We start from the raw sequence: 20,705 nt of genomic DNA, 5'->3' as shown, positions 1-20,705 counted from the left end.
ACCCCTCTGATATCACATGGACTACTTTGATGATGTTTTTCTTACCTTTCTGGACATGGACAGTATACCGTACACACAGTTTCAATGGAGGGACTGAGAGCTCTCAGACTAAATCTCAAATATCTTAAACTGTGTTCCAAAGATAAATCGAGGTCTTACTGGCTTGGAACGACATGAGGGTGAGTTATTAATGACAATTTTTGGGTGAACTAACGCTTTATATGATTCCCATTGAGCTAAATTGACCTGTTTCCCTTACATCTCCATCCACAAACATAAGTACATCGTCTGCAACAAGTAATCTGAACGGCCTATATATGTGCAATATTTTAAACAAGCTCTCACTAACTGAGTTTAATGCCACAGTTACATTAGAATGCATCTAGGGTGGCCATTCGTGCCAATTTCGCATGACACGTCTTGGCCAGGATTTCTATATTGCCTAAAATATCCACGTTTTGGCTTCGTTTGCGCTGCACAGACCAATGGTTTCTTGTGCATTTGAATCACTCTCACATTACTTTGATGTCATACACCGATCAGTCAGCTCAATACTGCTTTCCAGTCCGACACTAAAATGTACACGTATTTGCATCGCTTTGACCGTTCTCTGTACAACCCGAATTCCGGAAAAGTTGGGACGTTTTTTTAATTTTAATAAAATGAAAACTAAAGGAATTTCAAATCACATGAGCCAATATTTTATTCACAATAGAACATAGATAACGTAGCAAATGTTTAAACTGAGAAATTTTACACTTTTATCCACTTAATTAGCTCATTTAAAATTTAATGCCTGCTACAGGTCTCAAAAAAGTTGGCACGGGGGCAACAAATGGCTTAAAAAGCAAGCAGTTTTGAAAAGATTCAGCTGGGAGAACATCTAGTGATTAATTAAGTTAATTGATATCAGGTCTGTAACATGATTAGCTATAAAAGCTTTGTCTTAGAGAAGCAGAGTCTCTCAGAAGTAAAGATGGGCAGAGGCTCTCCAATCTGTGAAAGACTGCGTAAAAAAATTGTGGAAAACTTTAAAAACAATGTTCCTCAACGTCAAATTGCAAAGGCTTTGCAAATCTCATCATCTACAGTGCATAACATCATCAAAAGATTCAGAGAAACTGGAGAAATCTCTGTGCGTAAGGGACAAGGCCAGAGACCTTTATTGGATGCCCATGGTCTTCGGGCTCTCAGACGACACTGCATCACTCATCGGCATGATTGTGTCAATGACATTACTAAATGGGCCCAGGAATACTTTCAGAAACCACTGTCGGTAAACACAATCCGCCGTGCCATCAGCAGATGCCAACTAAAGCTCTATCATGCAAAAAGGAAGCCATATGTGAACATGATCCAGAAGCGCCGTCGTGTCCTGTGGGCCAAGGCTCATTTAAAATGGACTATTTCAAAGTGGAATAGTGTTTTATGGTCAGACGAGTCCAAATTTGACATTCTTGTTGGAAATCACGGACGCCGTGTCCTCCGGGCTAAAGAGAAGGGAGACCTTCCAGCATGTTATCAGCGTTCAGTTCAAAAGCCAGCATCTCTGATGGTATGGGGGTGCATAAGTGCATACGGTATGGGCAGCTTGCATGTTTTGGAAGACTCTGTGAATGCTGAAAGGTATATAAAGGTTTTAGAGCAACATATGCTTCCCTCCAAACAACGTCTATTTCAGGGAAGGCCTTGTTTATTTCAGCAGGACAATGCAAAACCACATACTGCAGCTATAACAACAGCATGGCTTTGTCGTAGAAGAGTCCGGGTGCTAACCTGGCCTGCCTGCAGTCCAGATCTTTCACCTATAGAGAACGTTTGGCGCATCATTAAACGAAAAATACGTCAAAGACGACCACGAGCTCTTCAGCAGCTGGAAATCTATATAAGGCAAGAATGGGACCAAATTCCAACAGCAAAACTCCAGCAACTCATAGCCTCAATGCCCAGACGTCTTCAAACTGTTTTGAAAAAAAAAGGAGATGCTACACCATGGTAAACATGCCCCGTCCCAACTATTTTGAGACCTGTAGCAGAAATCAAAATTGAAATGAGCTCATTTTGTGCATAAAATTGTAAACTTTCTCAGTTTAAACATTTGCTATGTTTTCTATGTTCTATTGTGGATAAAATATTGGCTCATGTGATTTGAAAATCTTTTAGTTTTCATTTTATTAAAATTTAAAAAACGTCCCAACTTTCCCACCTTCTCACGCACCAGTTGTTCGATTTACGTACAAAGTCTGCAGGTTATTGGTCAAATGTTCATTACCGTCATTAAGTATGTAAACAGGAAACCAAAGCCAAAACTGGATATTTTAGGCAATATAGAAATCCTGGCCAGGACGTGTCCTTTGAAAATGGCACGAATGGCCACCCTAAATGCATCTCATTCTTGTTTCTGTGGTGCGTCAGTTTCATCATGAGGCGCGTGGTCCGGATTGCTGTATGACCAATGCATCAGTTCAACTGAACTTTACTCCAAATATATTAACTTACCTGATTCGAATACTTTTATATTTAACGCGTTCATTTACATCCATATTAGGGTTAAATTGTTGGACTTTAAATTAAATCTACTATTGTTTTTCACCGTTGACCGTTGATTTTTATATTTAACGTCAGTTTATCAGTACGTCTGAAAGTATATATTTTTTCGATTATTGGTGATTCCATAGGCTCTCTTTCATGCACCTCCATGGTTTAAAACGGCAAATAGTTATGCTATTACAAGAATAAAGAGTCTCTCTCTTACTCCACGATTATATCATCGCTATGTATCGTCGATCTCAAGCGCTGACAATATGACAATTTGACAATGACCATATTGCTGACTCATGGCACTTATTTGGGGTACACTGGCACAGGAAATTAAATTTATTTTTTGTACGATTAATTTTCGAATTCAATGAATGCACCAAGATTTTCTGCCTTGTTATCGGAAGAAGCTCATTGGATTTGTTAAACAATTATGCAAGTAAACATCATAGCGTCTACCCTTTTAGACAACCAAATTGTTCTTAGTATTTAACTCCCTGACAGGCACTGCAAGAGTGCTCCTGGTCGAGCAAACATTTGCCTTTTCTGTTCAACTACCAGCAAAGCTTTTTTCATATGATGTTGCGAGTGTTAAACTCCTGTCAGATGTTGCAAGAGTTTTCCCGGTTAAATTAATGTTTTATTTCAACTAACGGCGTTGCTTACCCGTCCATGCACTGAGTGTTGAACTCCTGTCGAATGCTGCAAGAGCCCTCCCAGTTAAACAATCTTGGCCTTTCCATTCGACTACCAGTGAAGCTTACCCGTTCATGCTGTGAATATTGAGCTCCCATCTGATGGCGGCAAGTGCCTCCCGGCTACACAACCTTACCTTTCTGTCTTACATCAGTGAGGCTACCCGTTCGATGCAGTGAGTATCGAGCTCCCGTCGGACGTCGGTGAAAGCCTCCTGGCTAGAAAACTGACTTTTTCTTCTCCAATCCAACCATACTAGTCTAGTATGTAGTATGTATACAAAAAAAAATCTCTAGCCACTCTTTTCGCATTGGGGCAGCAACATCAGCATCCCAAAAAGGCCTCTCCATGCAGCAGATCCAAACTCTATGAATATGGTCTTCAGACGCTATCAAAGCTACATCAGAATATGATGTATGATGTAGCTGATGTAGATCTGTTTCACATTAAAGAAGCCCACCAAACCCTCATCCGTCACCACTAAAGTAATCGCTCTTTAAAAAAAAAAAAAAACTACTCCACTGTCTGGCCAAATACTGGCCATTCAACTTTACCTTTCCGTCTTTCGTTCAGAGAGGCTCCCATCTTGAGCTCCCATCAGATGTCGGCGAGAGCCTCCTGGCAACACAACTTTTTTCATCCTATGGTCAAAAAAGGCTTACCCATCCGATGCTGTCAGTATTGAGCTCCCATGGGATGCTGGTGAGAGCCTCCTGGCCACACACCCTTACCTTTTCCTCCTACAGTCAGCGAGGCTTACCCGTTCGATGCCTTGAGTATTGAGCTCCCATCGGACGCCGGTGAGAGCCTCCTGGCAACACAACTTTACCCTTTCTGTCTTATGTCCAGAGAGGCTTACCCGTTCGATGCCTTGAGTATTGAGCTCCCATCAGATGTCGGTGATAGTGCTCCCGATTGGGTTTTCTTTACTTGCTGCCCACAAACAGGTCTTATCCATCTGATGCGGTGAGTATTGATCTCCCGTCGGATGTCGCAAGAGTCCTCTTTGTTGGCAGCCCAAAGCGTGTTTATCTGCTCAACTGAAAGGACCTACACGTCCGTCGTCCTGAGTCTTGATCTCCAGTCGGAGGCTTCATGGTCCCTCTCAGTCAGTTATCTGCCCTGGTTGCCCAATGATTAGCAGGGGCTCATCAGCCAGTAGGGCCTATACGCCAACATTGTGACCTATTCCAGTCAAGGCAACTCTGGCCCTCTTGGTCAGGCTATCCACTCATGCTGCTCCTCCTTTATCGGCCGATAGGGCTCATCCGTTCCAATGCAGTAAGGTGCTCCAGTTGAGCAACGTCTCGAGCCCCAAATCACACAGTTCGATACAAGCAACCGGTAGGGCCTACCTCTCCAAATATGTAAAGTTGCTCCCACTGGAGTACATAGGCTCTTCCGACCTGCCAACAAGCTGACTTTCCAAATATCAGCCCCCGTCAGATCTCAATGCTATTGTGGGGGCGGGGGTCCTTAGTCTGGCGGCTGGGGGAAATTATGGACTTTGTACAACTGTTTCATAAGCTGGGTTTGCTTCTCTGTTTCTCTCTCTCACACACACAGGATTTCACACACACATACACATTAATACATACACACTCAGGCACGCCCATGCTCATTCTAGACCTCATCTGCAACTGTTTGTCATCACAATCAGCTTTCATGGTGCTTTGCAGTGACACCTGTTCCCACTCTGATCTAAACATTGACTCTGTTTCTAGTGGTTGTGCTTGCTGTTCTCTGTCGGATTATTGTATGTCATGCTGACGCTATTGTTTCGCCCTTCATATCAAGATACTAGGGGTGTCCACCACTAAAGATTTTCATACTCGAATCGGAATTTTCGAATCTTGCTGATATTCAACTGATAGTCGAATCATATGTTTGGGGGCAGGGCAAAATACATTGAGTCAAGTCAGACATCCTACAGTCATAATTACTGATGTTAACACACAGGGAAAATGTATAACAAATGTCTCGCAGATACAAACGGGGTAAATAATGTTTTTATGTTTTGATTAAAATATAGTTAACACTAAACGTCAGCAAAACCCTAACAATTCACAATTTTTACAATAGTGCTCTCATTATAAAGTTGGCCTCTATGACAGTTGTTAGTAATGTTCTGCATTTCTGTTTTGAGCTGCCCGCGCTGAAGATGACAAGTAGAGTGAGCATTTGATAGCAAGTTTTTAATCAATGGGATTAAACTCATAATTTCATATAGAATACGCTTCGTTATTTATACAACATAACGTTAATGCTAGGACTATCTGCAAAAAGAGCCCGAATGCAAATGAATGTGTGTCAGCTCTGAATGAACTCATTTTGTTGACGCATTCTTTACGAAACAATGTAAAGAAACACAGTAGCTAAAATCTAAAAATTCATAGCGTTTTATTATAATGGTGTTCTCATTATAATTGTATGGGTGTGACAGTCCAGTCATAGTTATTAATATTCTGCTCTGTTGTTTGTCCTGCTCGCCTTGTGCGCTGAAGTGATATCACCATAGTGATACAATGAAGTGCTTGACTGAAGTGCACGCATTTTATATCAGGTAAATAATATATCCACGATATATATTCACCGGCTGAAATGTTTTGAAATCATTTAAACCTACCTGTTCGAAAAAATCCAGTCTCTTCCAGTGTCAGTTTGAGTCTTGGTAAAGTTTTAAATCCCTGCCACCAAGATACTGCTCTGTCAGTCACAGATTATGGGAAGTGAAACATAAATCTATAGGGGTGGTTGGATTTATTCACGCACTTTAAAATATTAATTTGAAGCTTCTTTCTTTTCAGATTCTTATTCACAGCTTTAACATAGAAGGCTGCATATTAACTTATTGGGAGAAAACCGCAAGCTCTATGTGAAATCAGACATTTGAGCGCTCACATATATTCAGAATGGCATAATCATAACAGCCTGCGTCACCCCTACAAGATACCATCAGAAGTCTTACCATGTCTTGTCTTGCTTAGTGTTGCTGTGCTCATCCTAGTATTCTCTGTGTCCTGTTGCTGCTTCCAGTGATCCCAGCCTCATGAGCTTTCTCCAAAATGGGTGTCCTCTGAACCTGACCATCATCAGTTGTGTTTTGTTTCATCCAGCCTTGTTTTGCATCTTCATTAAAGACTGTTTCTAACAGACTGCCTTTGCATGTAGATCCTTTATATTTTCCTTGGCAGAATAATCTGACCCAGATGGATCCAGCAAAGGAGGAACCATTGCAATCAGTGGTGGAGATTCTAGGCAATCATGCTCAGCAGACATGAGGAGGAGTTGTCCGCCGCTTGTCAAGCTTGTCAAGAGTTTGACAGATTTATCTTCTCGTCTTCTACAGTGTTACCAAGAACCATCAACATATTACAGTTGACATCCACCTCCTGAGCCGCATGTTAACAACTCTGCCTGCTATGCCGGTAAACCCACTGAATGCAAATCTTTTCTGACTGTGAGGTTGTCTTTTATCTCCAGCCCCACACATATGCAGGAGATCTTGCCTGGATCGCCTTTCTTCTTTCGCTGTTCAAGGAGTGAGCTCGTGAATGGGGAACTTTCACTTGGGAGGCACAGACTCCTTGTTGTGGTCATTTCAAGCTCTTCAATGAGGAGAGGATCAAGATATTCAATCGATAAATTTTTGGTCATGAGGCTTCAAGCCTTCTTGCTTTGCTTCATCAGGGCAGACACAGCTCGATCAGTTTATTGAACTTGGACAAGTGCTTCGAACAATGGAGGTGGGTTTGAGATTGTAGTTCAAGAACACTGGAAACTCTTACACCAGCTGTAGAAGATTCTCCTCTTAGATCTGATCCTGAACCTATGCAGCTGGGGGGGGGGGGGGGGGTTACATCTCTGCGGAAGAACGACAACAGCGGATTCTGAACCACCTCGGTCTTTACTGTGGTGAGGCTGGACATTTTGCCACCTCATGCCTGTTAAAAACCAGATCTCGCCAGTAGACAGAGGAGTAATGGCGAATGCAACTGTCATCCCCTCTTCACCCAGGTCTCTGTCTCTGCTGTGCTCCGATGGTTTTACTGTTACTGGTCAAGCGTCCTTCGATCCGGGGACAGAGGGCAATTTTATTGACAAGAGCTAGACTTGAACCTAGAGGCTCTAGATGGGAGGGTACTTTCTTCAGTTCACCATATCACCAGTCTGTTGAGCCTTACCATCTCAGGAAATCACAATGAGACCAATCCCCTTATACCGCCCATTGTTCTTGGGCATCCCTGGCTTACTCAGCACAACCATCAGATTGACTGGGTTTAGGTTTCTATTCAGTCATGTAATTTGTTGTCATGTCAACTCTTTGGTGTCTGCGATCCCTACTGTTTCCATTGTGTCTGTGTTTTCAGGAGGAGCATGGTGATTTGTCAGGATGTTCTGGGGAAGTACCACGATCTGCAAGCATTCTCCAGCTGTTCCTGGGCTACCTCATTGCCACCTCATCACCCCTATGACTGCAGCATTGAGCTCCTTCCGGACACCATGCCACCCCACAGTCGATTATACTCGCTCTCTGCGCTTGATCGGGAGGCTCTAGAGAAATACCGCACAGAGTCCCTTGTTTTGGGAATGAATTATTGTTCAGTCCGAAGGTCCATCCCTGACAAAGTTCATGCTTTCATTGATTGGCCTTTCCAGATTCTTGAGTCATGCTTCAGTGGTTTCCGGGGTTTGCCCATTTTTACTGCCGTTTTATCCAAAACTTCAGCCAGTTCACCACTCCTCTTACTATCCTCACCTTGTCCAAGACTCAGTTTGCTTGGTCCGAGGTTTCGCAGAGTGCGTTCGATCGGCTCAAGGGATTATTTAACTCCGCTCCCATTCTTATTACCCTGATCCTAAGAGACAATTTTTTGTTGAGGTTGATGCCTCCAATGTCGGGGTAGGAGCTATCTTGTCACAATGCTCTTCCCTTGACAAGGTTCATCCGTGCAATTTCTATTCACATCACCTTTCGCCCAATGAGCGCAACTACGACGTCGGTAACCGAGAACTTTTGGTGATCTGTCTGGCGCTAGGTGAATAGCGACACTGGCTTGAGGGAGCCAATGTGCCATTTATTGTCTAGACCGATCATTAGAATCTGGAATCCATCCTCAGAAACTTAATGCCCATCAGGCTTGGTGCGCACTTTTCTTCAGGCGCTTTGAATTTTCGATCTTGTTTAGAGTCGGCTCTAAGAAACTCAAGCCGGATGATCTCTCACGTCAGTTTGGCTCATCAGGGGAAGTCAGAAGTCAGTTTTCTTTACATACATATACATGCACTAACATTTGTATAGCATTTATGTACAAATAAAAAAGTTCCTGCGCAAAACTAAACTTTTAGTCAGGCATTGGTTTGGTATAAAAAAAGGCATTTTCATGCTGTGCAGGGCCCCACCACCCCTCTCGAATCAATGTAAATGGTACAACCCCGCAGGTCAGGTGCTTCTTCTGCGGACCTGCGGTCAATCCGTAAATGAGACAGGAGATGGAGTTAGCCATGATATGAACTAGGAAGACAGGGGAAGAGTCATGTCTTTCCTTAAGAAAGGCAAATCAGGGGCTCAAAAACGAAAAGAAAAGAAGATTAAAGAGAGAAAGGCAAATGAGTTGCTCACTCAATTTTTTTTTAAAGAAAGGTGAGCTCCAAATGCATCATCGAGCACTGACATTGTTTTAACATAAATATCTACTCCAGGTAGAATAGCATACATTTATGTTCATACTCTATTTGAATAATATACCACTCCAGGCAGCTGCGCAGCTTGTCTCCTCTTCTGCTGCAGTTCTCCCCAGAGTCAGAAGTTGTTTTTTTTGATGACTCCCCTCATCCCCCGAGGTAACAACAACTATATTGAAGGGGTTTTAGGGGGGTGTCTGCGGTCTTGGGTGACGGGATGGGGGGCTTATGATATTAGACTTCGTAGCCTATAATAAAAGATAATGAATTTCAAACCTTAACTAAACACATTTTTATTCAAAGATCAACCGTCTGTCATTACTCTTTAGTCTGAAACAACAGAAACAACAACATTAAAATCATGAACTCAAATGTCATTGTAAAAAAAAACAAAAAAAACAATGACTCTTGTAACTCAGACCTTTCTGTAACGCTAATGCCAATAAGCTTAAACGAAAATAACGAAATAATTGTGTAGCAGAGTATTTTTTGTACACAGTGCCGCTAACTGTCAATCACTCCTGTACGCGTGCATCACTGTCCTCCTCGCAGCTGCAGCAACTTGCACTCTCTTCATAAAGTTTGAAAACAAAAAGGGGACAAAAAGGTCATATTGTCTTTGTGCATATAGATTAATTAGATAAATGAATATCTAAGTTCGTGCCTAGCCGCCTACGGTATTTTTTTAGAACTTAGAAAAAAGATGCTGCATCCAATGAGCAGCCGACGGGGGCTGGTTGCAGGACGACTCAATGTCCGCAGACAGTTTTTAATGTTTATCAGACAATAACTACTCAAGATTTTGCTTTAGTATCATTTTTGGGAAAATTAGGGCCAGATTCGGGATTCGGGACAACAGTTTAGATTTCGGGACTGTCCCGAATTTTTCAGGACGTCTGGTCACCCTACATGAAAGAGCTACTGCATTAATTCATTAGCTTGCGTCTGACCTGCAGCGATATCATTCAGGCTTGGTGGGGTGTTAGCCAGCGAGTCATCTGATTCTGACCGTGTTGTTTTAGTACTCAGAGTCTGAAGCCAGGAAAGCATATTAAGTGTTGTTCACTGTATTTGAATTTTTACAGAGCCGAGTGTGCGCGTTTCACACACCCTTTCCGACCACGTTGAGTTCTTGACACTGACAGCGGCAAAAGCGACGCATGCGCTTTTCACTTGTAAAACTCAAGGTTGTATGGGCAATACAGTCTCTGCTCTCAATGGGATGAATTAGGAAGCTTGCATTGTGAAGGGCGCTCTGAAAAGCGGCAGCGCAGGCAAAAGATTAAAACCTCTATTAAAACAGATGTCCAAATGAGCGTACCGGTACGCTAAAAGCACGTTCTGGGCGCACGGAAAGGTGGCGGTATGCTCATGAGCTATATTTGGAAGTGGCGGTACTGAGTACCGGTGCGTACCGGCCCACTTAAAGCACTGACTAAAACACAGAATTTTAGCGCCTACTTTACCGTATTGTTATGCATATTAGCTCACGCATGTGTTGTAGAGTAAAGGTGTTGCACAATGTATTTTATATTGCATGATCACATTTTATTGCTGTGTTTTCTTTTGTTGATTGCTGTGTTTTTGCAGGCAGTATTCCTATAGCTACACCTCTATTTTGTGATAATTCAATGAACTAATCAGTGATGGATTTTGGGGTGGAGCGGTGAATATGTTCCCTTATAAAAATGTAACCCTGACTGAGACTGATGGTGGCAGCATCGCGCATCTGGTGACTGAAGTCAACAGCGAGAGTGAGAGAAGGAGAAACCACGTTGTGCTTGCATCAGAGAGTGAGTGTTTCACTTGCATTGAGACGGCTTATGGCTATTCGAGATTGCAGCACATTGTAGACGAGTAATCACAAAGTCGGTGATTCGCGGAGCACTATTGGAGTAGCAGCGCGTGAGACGGGTTGATGACCGTATGTGAGAGACTACCGCGAGTGCTGAGTAGACGAGTGAATGATTGACGTGGTTCTTCTGCCGTGAATACATTGGACTGGATAGCAGGCTTGCTGTCCAGTCATGCTGTGAGTACATTCTGATTTCCACTTGCGGGGTGCCTATTAAATCCAGATTATTGCCTCCTAACGGATGAGAACGAGCCTACGTTGTATAATTTTGAGTGACTTTTGAATCGGCCGATATTTTAAAGAAGTTCCAGTTTTATTTAATAAACGCATAAATGGTTTATACATGAATTGATGTGAGTTGGGCGTTGTATGCTGGCAGTCTCTCTTTTCTGTGTTCCAGCATCGGGCTGATACTGGCCTCTATGAAGGACTGAGCGTGAACGGACGTCGGCTGTAACACAGATGTCTAGTCAAGACTGAGTTGAACTTTGACGGTCGCTTGGACTGGAGACCTCTTTTTATTTGATTCATTTTTCTTGCAGACAATTTTATTGTAATAAACTAGTTTTCTACTGCTATTTTTGGGTATTGTTTTCCACTGTTCCCTTCTCCGTTAAAGAACCTGGTTTTAATATTGAGTTCCTGGGGTCTCAGTTTCAACTTTAGGTGGCGTAGTCGGCTACAAAGTTTAATTATATATCTTAGAGTTCCTTGGCCACTGACATAATTTGGCGTAGTCGGCAGGGTCGGATACGGGAACGGTGGAACAGCACTTGATAGAATTAAAAAAAAAAAAAAAAAAAGGCTTAAAAAATGATGATGCCAGTGTTTCCTGGTGCCCCTTGGGTACCAAAGTTTACGGGTACTGATTGTGATTTGAAGTATGGAGACTGGAAAGAACAAATGCAAGGGCTTTTAGAAGCCCAAGAAGTTCCTGAAGCAAAGAAAGTTAAAATTGTAATGGGTGCCCTGGGTGGTGATGCAAAGCGGGAAATAAGTGTTTTGGCTGATGGAGATAGGGATAAGGCCAATAAGATTTTTGAGCAATTAGACACTTTGTATGCTGGAGAAATACCTCTTCCTGTCCTTAGGTCACATTTTTTCAGTTGCAGACAGAGGCAAGATGAATCTTTTATGACATTTGTGTTGCGATTACGAGAGCTTTATTGTAGGTTGCGGCGACGTAGTCCAGAAGGGGCCCTTGTGGAAGATCAACTAAAGGAGCAGTTGCTGTTGGGGTTGGAGGATGGACCTTTTCTGAGAGCCCTGAGAACGTATGCACGCCGAAACCCAGAAGGAACATTCGAAGATCTGCATCAAGAGGCTTTACTGTTGGAAGCAGAATACAGTCAACCGAGGTATGAATTGGCTTGTGCTGCGGTTAGTGGGCCTGGTAGGATTGATTCTCGCTCACAGGGGACTGACTGGAAAGCTGAATTAAAGCGAGAAATTTTGGAGGAAGTTAAAGGACAGATGCGATAATTGACACAGGAAGTGATGAAGGAGCTGAAGTCGTCTAGTCCAGTGGCGCAAGTAAATCATGCACAACCTAATTATGTACCTTTCCAGCCACAAAATGTTTCTTCTGGGCGACGAAGGGGGCAGTCTTCCTCGAATATGTGGGATGCAGAGGGGAGGCCGATCTGCCGGCGTTGTCAACAGTCAGGACATATAGCAAGGTATTGCAAGGAAATTGTGCTGCCTAATGGAGATTTAAACTAATTTGCCCTGCTGCAGAGGTCCAGGCGGTGGGGCCAGTAAGACCATTAGAAAATTCAAGGACCATTTCTTCTTTCATTGGTGGCTGTCCAATGGTGAGTGTCATGATTCAGGACATTGAGTGTACAGGACTTTTGGACACTGGGTCTCAAGTCACTCTGATGCAACGGAGTATGTTTGAGGAGAAATTCCCTCAGTATAAGATGGGCCAAGCCCCTGTTTTGACTTTAAGAGCTGCAAATGGCCTTGAAATCCCCTATATTGGATATGCTGTGTTTGATTTTAATGTTGCTGGAGTCCAAGTTCCAGAGCGGGGTGTCGTCATTGTAAAAGATGAATTTTCTACGAACCCTTTAATAATTGGTATGAACGTGATTTCACAATGTTGGAGTGCTCTCTTTCGGAATGAGGGGCATTCTTCATCGTTGTTTCAGAGTACCAGAGAACGACAAGCATGGCAGCAAGTTACGGCAGTTTGTCAACGTGTTGCGGCACGCATTCATGAAGATGGCTCACTGGGAAATGTTTGGCTGGCTAACAGACGAGGTGTTCGTGTTCCACCAAGGAGTGAAATTATAGTCTGGGGACGTGCTCGAATGGGTCTGCGACAGCGTGATTACTGTGGACTTGTGGAGCCTGTGTCTGAACAACCTGTGGCTGCTGCACGAACAATTGCCATGGTAAGAGATGGTAAAATGCCTGTGAGACTCTGTAATATACATCCATACAGTGTTTTTGTAGGAAAATATCAGAAGCTTGGACGGCTATATGAAGTACATAGCCCTGATATTTATGGATGCATAGACCTTGGATTAACGTTGGATACTGAAGGCATTGTGGAGGTGAGTCTTACTGAAGCTAGCCCCATTGTAGAAGATGCATTTTCCCCTGGTATATGTCAATTTTCTCAAAGATCTGATTTGACCACACAGCAGTGCCAAGACCTTGATGCGCTCTTGAGAAAATGGTCTAAAGTCTTTTCTGAGGGTGAAGAGGATGTGGGGTACACAGAGGTGGTACAGCATAGAATTCACACTGGAAATGTGCCTCCCATTCGGGAACGGTTTCGACCATTGCCTCCTATGATGTATCAAGAAATGAATGAATGTTGAATAAGGGAGTCATTTCGGAGAGTGCTAGCCCATGGGCAGCCCCAGTGGTGATGGTGAAGAAAAAGTTGGCGATTCTGTGTGGACTATAGGAAATTGAACGCTGTCACCCACAAAGATGCTTTTCCTCTTCCCAGAGTTGAGGAGACTCTGACCCCTTTGAAGAGGGCTGAGTGGTTCAGCACTCTGGATCTGGCAAGTGGATACTGGCAGGTGGGTGTAGACCCAGAGGATCGTCCCAAGACTGCCTTTGTCACCCCTTTGGGGCTATACGAATTTCAGCGTATGCCTTTTGGTCTGTGCAATGGACCTGCCACCTTTCAGCGGTTAATGCAGCGTTGTTTAAGTGGCTATCTAATAGACTTTTCTCTGGTATACCTGGATGATATTATTGTGTACTCAATTGACTTTTCTACCCATCTTAGCCACCTTGAACAGATATTCCAGCGACTGTCCCATTATGGGTTAAAATTAAGACCTGACAAGTGCCGGCTCTTCCAACAGCAGGTGAAGTTTCTTGGCCATGTGGTGGACAAGGCTGGCGTACATCCTGACCCTGAAAAGACAGCAGCAGTTCAAGACTGGCCTACCCCTACAACAGTCCGGGAGGTAAGGGCCTTTCTGGGCCTTGCAGGCTACTACAGGCGTTTTATTACTAATTTTTCCAAAATCGCTCAACCTTTAAATGCTCTCTTGGTTGGCATTCCGGTAGATAAAAAGTCTGGTACACGTCAGATTGAGTGGACTGCTACATGCCAGGCTGCATTTGAGACCTTGAAGTCCTGCCTAACGAAAGCCCCTGTACTAGCCTATGCAGATTTCGCTTTACCATTTGTTCTGTATACAGATGCCAGTCACCAAGGGTTAGGTGCGGTCTTGTCACAAGTGTATGACGGACGGGAGCATGTGATCGCTTATGCTAGTCGAAGTCTTCACCCTGCAGAGAGAAACGATGCAAATTATAGTTCCTTTAAAGTTACTAGCATTAAAGTGGGCTGTAACAGAGAAATTTAGAGATTACTTGATTGGATCAAAGTTTACAGTGGTTACGGATAACAACCCCGTGGCCCATTTACAAACCGCTAAGATCGGGGCTGTGGAACAATGCTGGGTGGCCCAACTAGCCAGTTATGACTTTATAGTGAAATATCGGGCGGGGAGGGAAAATGACAATGCCGACAGTTTGTCCCGATTCCCTGTACCCCCAACAGAGCAAAACCCTGTACCCCCAACAAAGCAAAACCAGTTTACAGAGGTCCAGCAGATTGATGCCAATGGAGGTGCCACCGCTCTTGGTGCTTTGGGGATTGAGTGGCGAGAGGCACAACAAGGGGATGAGGATCTTCAGGTGGTCATGCGGTATGTAAGGTCTGCCAGTGTACCAACTACCCTTGAGAGAAGAGCATTACACCTGATTGCACAGCAGTTGCTTCACCATATATCACGACTTGTAATCCATGATGGAGTGTTGTACAAAAAGATAATTCATCCAAATACCCATGAGTATCAATTGCAGATTGTTTGTCCCGCTGTCCAACAAGAGGAGGTGTGGAGGCGATATCATGAAGCATTGGCCCATGCAGGTGTTGAACGTACAACAACCAAAGTGCGGTCCCACTTCTACTGGCCCAAGATGGAGGAGATGATGCGAGGGTTCCATTCTGGGTGCGTCGCCTGCAGCCTGCAGAAGGGTAGGGATGGTCATAAAGCGCCCCTTAATCCTATCTCAGTGTCGTGTCCATTAGAGGTGGTGGCTTTAGACTTTTTGTCTTTAGGACAGCCTAGTGATAGCTACCAAAACATATTAGTTATGGTAGATATGTTCACGCGTTATGCATGGGCAGTCCCAACAGAAGATCAGACTGCCCAGACCACAGTGAGGGCCCTTTGGACTCTGCCCCTTGCGTTTCCATTCAGACAGAGGACCAAATTTCGAGTCAGAGTTGGTGCAGGAATTTTGCCAGTTATATGGAACGGTCAAAAGTCGAACTACTTCCTATCACCCTGCAGGAAATGGTAGGGTAGAACGAGTTAATCAGACTTTGTTAAATATGCTCCGTACTTTGGAACAAGAGAAACAGGATAGGTGGCCTGACTTCCTCCCTGAGCTGATGCAAGCCTACAACAACACTGTACATAGCGCCACAGGTTTTGCTCCATCATACTTGATGTTTGGGCGTACAGTGAGGATCCCTGTAGATTTGGGGCTGGGTGTAGTGGTTGATCAGCAGAAGTGGGATCATAGAGGGTGGGTCCAAGATCATTACAAAAAGTTAAAGTGGGCCTACGCTGTAGCTAAGAGTAAGATGGATCATGTTGCTGAGAAGACAGACTTATGATCGTGGGGCTAAGGATGTACCCTTGTTAGATGGTCAGCGAGTTTGGGTTAGGGACCGAAACAGGCAAGGTCGTGGAAAGCTATGTGGCTGGTGGGGTCCAGTGCCCCATGTTGTAATAGGAACATTGGGAGAGACGGGGTTGGTGTATCGGGTAAGTCCTGAAAAGGGAGGGAAGGAAAGGGTTCTGCACCGTAATGCACTTAAATTATGTGCTGCTTCTGAAGTGGAAGTTTTAGCACCAGGTCTTTTTTAGCAAAGGTCTTTACAGGGGATCTGTATCTGGGGCTCTAGTTGTCCTGGTCTCCGCTTTCTTTCAGGGATATAGAGGTCCTTTCTAGGTGCTGATCCACCATCTGGTCTGGATACGTACTGGATCCGGGTGACTGCAGTGACCCTCTGATCTGGACACAGACTGGATCTGGTGGCCACGGTGACCTCGGAACAAGAGAGAAAAAGACAAATATTAGCGTAGATGCCATTCTTCTAATGATGTAGCAAGTACATAGGTTGTTATGGGAAGTGTTTCCGGTTCCGGTTTACCTAATTAATGCAGCCTAAAAATCCTTTAACGGATTTGGATAATAAAAGCATATTAGTATGTTATGTGTATGCCAGGTTAAAGAGATGGGTCTTTAATCTAGATTTAAACTGCAAGAGTGTGTCTGCCTCCCGAACAATGTTAGGTAGGTTATTCCAGAGTTTGGGCGCCAAATAGGAAAAGGATCTGCCGCCTGCAGTTGATTTTGATATTCTAGGTATTATCAAATTGCCTGAGTTTTGAGAACGTAGCGGACGTAGAGGATTATAATGTAAAAGGAGCTCATTCAAATACTGAGGTGCTAAACCATTCAGGGCTTTATAAGTAATAAGCAATATTTTAAAATCGATGCGATGCTTGATAGGGAGCCAGTGCAGTGTTGACAGGACCGGGCTAATATGGTCATACTTCCTGGTTCTAGTAAGAACTCTTGCTGCTGCATTTTGGACTAGCTGTAGTTTGTTTACTAAGCGTGCAGAACAACCACCCAATAAAGCATTACAATAATCTAACCTTGAGGTCATAAATGCATGGATTAACATTTCTGCATTTGACATTGAGAGCATAGGCCGTAATTTAGATATATTTTTGAGATGGAAAAATGCAGTTTTACAAATGCTAGAAACGTGGCTTTCTAAGGAAAGATTGCGATCAAATAGCACACCTAGGTTCCTAACTGATGACGAAGAATTGACAGAGCAACCATCAAGTCTTAGACAGTGTTCTAGGTTATTACAAGCAGAGTTTTTAGGTCCTATAATTAACACCTCTGTTTTTTCAGAATTTAGCAGTAAGAAATTACTCGTCATCCGGTTTTTTATATCGACTATGCAATCCATTAGTTTTTCAAATTGGTGTGTTTCACCGGGCTGCGAAGAAATATAGAGCTGAGTATCATCAGCATAACAGTGAAAGCTAACACCATGTTTCCTGATGATATCTCCCAAGGGTAACATATAAAGCGTGAAGAGTAGCGGCCCTAGTACTGAGCCTTGAGGTACTCCATACTGCACTTGTGATCGATAGGATACATCTTCATTCACTGCTACGAACTGCAAAAATGAATGCAAAAGAATGTTGTGGTCAATTGTGTCAAACGCAGCACTAAGATCCAATAAAACTAATAGAGAGATACACCCACGATCAGATGATAAGAGCAGATCATTTGTAACTCTAAGAAGAGCAGTCTCAGTACTATGATATGGTCTAAATCCTGACTGGAAATCCTCACATATACCATTTTTCTCTAAGAAGGAATATAATTGTGTGGATACCACCTTTTCTAGTATCTTGGACAGAAAAGGGAGATTCGAGATTGGTCTATAATTAACTAGTTCTTTGGGGTCAAGTTGTGGTTTTTTGATGAGAGGCTTAATAACAGCCAGTTTGAAGGTTTTGGGGACATGTCCTAATGACAATGAGGAATTAATAATAGTCAGAAGAGGATCTATGACTTCTGGAAGCACCTCTTTCAGGAGCTTAGATGGTATAGGGTCTAACATACATGTTGTTGGTTTAGATGATTTAACAAGTTTATACAATTCTTCCTCTCCTATGGTAGAGAATGAGTGGAACTGTTCCTCAGGGGGTCTATAGTGCACTGTCTGATGTGATACTGTAGCTGACGGCTGAATGGTTGCAATTTTATCTCTAATAGTATCGATTTTAGAAGTAAAGTAGTTCATAAAGTCATTACTGCTGTGGTGTTGGGAAATGTCAACACTTGTTGAGGCTTTATTTTTCGTTAATTTAGCCACTGTATTGACTAAATACCTGGGGTTATGTTTGTTTTCTTCTAAAAGAGAAGAAAAGTAATCGGATCTAGCAGTTTTTAATGCTTTTCTGTAGGATATGTTACTTTCCCGCCAAGCAATACGAAATACCTCTAGTTTTGTTTTCCTCCAGCTGCGCTCCATTTTTCGGGCTGCTCTCTTTAGGGTGCGAGTATGCTCATTATACCATGGTGTCAAACTGTTTTCCTTAACCTTCCTTAAGCGTAAAAGGAGCAACTTTATTTAAAGTGCTAGAAAAGAGAGAGTCCATAGTTTCTGTTACATCATCAAGTTGTTCTGAGGTTTTGGATATGCTAAGGAATTTGGATACATCAGGAAGATAACTTAAAAAGCAGTCTTTTGTGTTAGAAGTGATGGTTCTTCCATACTTGTAACAAGAAGTAGAATTTACAATTTTGGCTATATGAATTTTGCAAAGAACTTAATAATGATCTGAGATATCATCACTTGGCTGAATAATTTCAACACCATCAACATCAATTCCATGTGACAGTATTAAATCTAGAGTATGATTTCGACAATGAGTAGGTCCTGAAACGTGTTGTCTAACACCAATAGAGTTCAGAATGTCTATAAATGCTGATCCCAATGCATCATTTTCATTATCAACATGGATATTAAAATCACCACCTATTAAAACTTTATCTGCAGCCAGAACTAACTCGGATGTAAAATCACCAAACTCTTTAATAAAGTCTGTGTGGTGCCCTGGTGGCCTGTATACAGTAGCCAGTACAAACATAACAGGGGATTTATCATTAACATTTGTTTCTTTGGATAATGTTATATGAAGTACCATTACTTCAAACGAGTTATACTTGTAGCCTGCCCTCTGAGAAATCCTGAAAACGTTGTTATAAATTGAAGCAACACCTCCACCTTTGCCTTTTAGACGTGGCTCATGTTTATAACAGTAATCTTGGGGGGTGGACTCATTTAAAATAATGTAATCATCAGGTTTTAGCCAGGTTTCTGTCAAACAGAGTACATCTATATTATGATCAGTGATCATATTATTTACAAAAAGTGTTTTCGTAGAAAGGGATCTGATATTCAATAAGCCAAGCTTTATCATTTGTTTATCCATATTGCTTCTGTTTTTTATTTGTTGAACCTCAATTAAATTGTTAATCTTAACTTGGTTTGGACGTTTTTTGTATTTTCTAGTTCGGGGAACAGACACAGTCTCTATAGTGTGATATCTAGGTGAAAGAGTCTCTATGTGCTGAGAATTAACTGACCTCTGTGACGGGAGGCAGCTAGCAGACGGTCGGTTTAGCCAGTCTGTCTGCTTCCTGACCTGGGCCCCAGTTAGTCAAGTATAAACACTAAGACTATTTGCCATATTTCTAGAGAGAAGAGTGGCGCCACCCCAGGAGGGATGAAGACCATCTCTTTTAAACAGGTCAGGTCTGCTCCAAAAGCTCGTCCAATTGTCTATGAAACCTATGTTATTCTGTGGGCACCACTTAGACATCCAGCCATTGAGTGATGACAATCTGCTATGCATCTCATCACCACGGTAAGCAGGGAGGGGACCAGAGCATATTACAGTGTCTGACATCGTGCTTGCAAGTTCACACACCTCTTTAATGTTATTTTTAGTGATCTCCGACTGGCGAAGTCGAACATCATTAGCGCCGGCATGAATAACAATCTTACTGTATTTACGTTTAGCATTAGCCAGCACTTTTAAATTTGCCAAGATGTCAGGCACTCTGGCTCCCGGTAAACATTTGACTATGGTGGCTGTTGTCTCTATATTCACGTTCCGTACAATAGAATCACCAATAACTAGAGCACTTTCATCAGGTTTCTCAGTGGGTGCATCACTGAGTGGGGAGAACCTGTTTAATGTTTTGATCGGAACAGAAGAGCGGTGTTTTGACCCACGACTACGCTGCCTCACCGTCACCCAGTTGCCCTGCTGCTGGGGCTCTGTTTCCGGAACCGAACAATGTACAGGAATCCCTGAGCTAGACGCATCCAAAGCCGTATCTAGAGCCCTAACATTCTTACTGTCCTCAATTAAAGTTTGGATGCGTGTCTCTAATTCTGAAATCTTCTCTGTCAGCCTAACTATTTCCCTACATTTATCACATGTGAATCCCTCATCAGCGACAGAGATAGATAAACTGTACATGTGGCAAGAGGTGCAAGAAACAATGATAGGAGAAGCCATTACTCACCGTGCTTGATGAAAATTCTTACTGCGGTTGTTTGATGAACTTGTGAAAAACTGGAGCGAGGGAGAGGAGAAAAGAAAACAGCGATAGGTTCGAATGAAAACGCTAATGACAAGCTAACGAGTGCTAACGCTTTGCAGGTGTACTGCACTCACGGAAATAAAATAAAAGTGAACGAACAAAGTTAATCTGATAAGATTGATCGATAATATCAGAAATATGGTGTGAATTAAGTTATATTTTACCA

The sequence above is a fragment of the Carassius carassius genome, chromosome 20 (genome assembly GCF_963082965.1).
Source record: "Carassius carassius chromosome 20, fCarCar2.1, whole genome shotgun sequence".
Classification (NCBI taxonomy): Eukaryota; Metazoa; Chordata; class Actinopteri; order Cypriniformes; family Cyprinidae; genus Carassius; species Carassius carassius.
The sequence above is the reverse complement of the archived record's forward strand: the minus strand, read 5'-3'. Positions refer to the sequence as shown.